Consider the following 3687-nt stretch of genomic DNA (forward strand, 5'->3'; position numbering starts at 1 on the left):
GTGTTCGCGCTTTGTTCAACAAAAGGCCCTTTTCAGGGCCCCCATCATTTCATCTGAGGAGCCGTGATGCTGGTTTGTTTTGAGCTTGCTTTTTCACGCTTCACATTCTCTACACCCTTAAGCTCTTAGCTTTGCTCTTTACCCTTAACTGTTTAGAAGCACTACTTACATCCTTTACTGTGAAAGTTTCTTTGCTCGAGCACAGAAAGCTTAGATGGTCATAAGCTGGAAGCAAACGGGCCACCCAAATACATATGACTTGAGTTTTACCAGAGTGGCATTTCTCTTTGTAGATGGAGTGCAAGCGATTGTTTAGAAAGGGATGGAAAAGAAGTGCACCTGGCTCCTCACTAATTCGTAGCATATTTAGTATACATAAATGATTCGATCACAATAACCTATTCTAGCCCCATGTGTCCTCTGCTCAAGAAACAAACCCGTGGCTGTTAAATAGGCTTTAACACTCCAGTATGGAAGGCTGATAAAGGACAGGCTCACTGTAAAATCTCAGAATAGTTGGTGAGGGTGGGATGTGATTAAAAGACATTTCAACTAAATTATAAAAGAAACAAGGTCGCATTACAGAAATGTTCTCTACGGTGAAAAAATACAGGCAGCCCTCTAAGCTAGGAGAACTAATTAAAATAAGATCCTTGGTAGAGTTTTTCCTAACAGATTAGGAAATCCAGACCTAATCTCAAAGGAGGCCTTAGTATCTTCCCACAGGTCTTAGAAGCTATAGGAAAAAACCCAAAGCCAAAGGTGAAAGCTTGACTAATGCAGAGACACAGACTAAAGGACAATTGCCCACATGTACAAAAAATGAGAAAACAATGACCAGATTTACATATTTTATAGCTGAAGTTAAAAATTCCCTTGCCTCACCAGTAAATCTTCATAATGTCAAGTGCTAAATACTCATCTAGCCAGTCTCCCAACTCAGGAATGTTTCCTCTTTGAAATACAATCAAGGAAGATAACACATCTGTTCTGGAAAGAGGCCTAACTTCCCTTATCACAAGATTCCAAATTGCTAAGCCTACATAATGTTTGAATGGGTTGTACCCATTTAGCTGTATAAAAGAGATTTCTTTCTTTGCTTTGCAATCCCTTTGGCAAATTGCCTGTGATGTGCTTCACGTTCTGGTTTAATGCTTATGCAATAGTAAAACTTTTCTGTTCCTACTCCCTTTTTGGAGAGCTTTTCTGAATTGGGAGATTTTGCTTTTAATTATATTTCCCCAACATTTTCTGAGCGTCTATTACTATTTGTGGCTTTCCACTGATTTCTCGAATAATTTTGACAAAAGTCTCTCAGTTCTTTAAAAAAGAAAAAAAAACCCAACAGTCAAAAAAAATCCCTAAGCATTCTGTGTATAGTTTAAATGCTATCTTATACCCAATATTTTAGTATTTGGCTGTAGAAATCTCTTATTACATTCATAGCCTGATTTCTTTTTGATATTACTTTTTCTAAATCCAGACCCCCAAATTTTGAATAATGAAGCCATTAAGGTATTATCTATTTATATCTAAGTTATTTTTGTAGTTGTGACCACTAGACCACAGGTAAGGTTTGTTCTCTCATTTATATTTGTAATGAAGCATATACAGTTGTGAGAATTGTTCTCTATATATTGTGCAATATTTGAAAAAAGAGGGCAAGTCAAAAGAGGAAACTATACATCCCTAAGTTAACCAGATAAAATGCTATTGATATAAATGTTTAACGGTTATACTTTTTAAGTTGGGTAGACCATAATTATATGCATATAAAAGACACAAAAAACTGCCAACAGATTTTGTTCCTAGGTATAAATACCTTCTCATTTGGTGACAATAATAGCAAATACTTTATGACATATATCAAAGGGCACTCAGAGGTATGTCAATGTCCTCACTATTCATAATACATATCTAAATCGGGGATTCTATCCTACTCCATACTGATAACGTTGATTAATATAATACATTGACCAAACGTTTTCTCTTTTATCATCAACAGATAGTTGCTTGTTTTCCATACAGTTATCTCTAAAGGCCCCTACTACAAAACAGATCTGAAATTGAGTTTTCCAGAAGAAACATCAAAAGAGCTTTAATAAATAACTGTACCTGATACTGTCAGGCTCTACCACAGGTCTGATCTAAGATTTTGCAAGCTGTATTAGAAGCAGGCTGCTTAGCCCAAGATCAACAAAGCAACGATTAATCACTTTTCTTTTTTTTTGGCCACGTGGCACGAGGGAATTTTAGTTCCCCCACCAGGGATCGTACCTGTGTCTCCTTCAGTGGAAGTGCGGAGCCCTAACCACTGGACCGCCAGGGAATTCCCAAGAATTAATCACTTTGGACTGAATGAACTGATTTGATTGTGGCTAAAGGTCCTTTACTAAAACTTTTTATACTTTCAGTTGCTATATTTTTCAAACTGACTCCTCAAATTTTAGAAAAATATTCCATTAAAAGAACTTTTGATAAACAGTAATACTTAACAATGACTTTTGAAAATATAAAATATAGATTGATTGGCCCTGTCTACAAAACAATACAGAAGAGTGATTGGATTTTATACAGAATCCTTTTTCATAGGAATGTGGTTATTAATATAGGCTTAGAACTAACCACTCCTCTTAAACAAGTAAGCCTTCATCCCTTTTTCACAACTATGTCATATTAATAAAAAACAGACCAAGTTAAACAAAAGATAAAAATTTAAATACTCTATTATAAAATACCTATCTAAAGGTCTGAGCATACTTAATCAAATTCTTGGCTTCCTAAATATTATGAAATATGTATTTCTTATACTATTTGCAGAGATTTAATTCTGCTACAGAGAAACAAATGTGATGGATGAAACTCATAAGATGTATTAAGTACTGTATAGATAAGTAGTTAGAAAGTAGAGCACATGTGTGTTAAGTATAAGGAGAAAGGACCAGGAGATCTGCACGATCCTTGAGGCACTAGGTATACCTGATACACCTGGACACTAAATATGCCTGGGATACATGAGGCACTAAATATTCCTGATACACTAAATATATTTGGGATATGGGTTATCCATTCTGGCCCCCAAGTGTCCTTTGCCCAAGATAACACAAATAAAACCCATGGCTATTTGGCAGGCAAATTGGTGAGCAAGCAACAGATGTGGTCAGGGATAATAATCTCTCTTTGATATGTACTGGCCAGGGTCTATCTGTGGACCTTCTTGCCCAAACCTGGACTCTGGGTTTCATAACCAAACCATCAGTAAGGAAGTTTGATGCAGCAGAAAGATATCTGAACATTGTGTAACCCATGATTCAGCTACTGTGGCCCATCTCCTTGAAACCTTATTTTAAGTCTTAACTTACCTCAATCTTTCCCCTTGTCTCAGGTTATGTGTTTAAATTAATTTAAAAAATCATGCATCCCCGACATTTTGATTTAATTTGAGTCTTTTTATGCCATGGGAGAGCTTGCCTGGTAGTGTGTTTGGAGGCTACCAGGGCATCAAGGTACCTTCCCACAGGACAGTGGGGAGTCAAATGTGGAAGCAGGAAAAATATTAAGGAAACTGAAGCCAGTAACCTAGGGGAGAGAAGACGGTCCTCAAGCCAGGGTGGTAACATAGTGGTACAGAGAATTGATGTTTCCATACATATTTTGAAGGCAAAATCAAGAGGATTTCTAGAAGAA

The sequence above is a fragment of the Lagenorhynchus albirostris genome, chromosome 10, assembly GCF_949774975.1.
Source record: "Lagenorhynchus albirostris chromosome 10, mLagAlb1.1, whole genome shotgun sequence".
Taxonomy (NCBI): Eukaryota; Metazoa; Chordata; class Mammalia; order Artiodactyla; family Delphinidae; genus Lagenorhynchus; species Lagenorhynchus albirostris.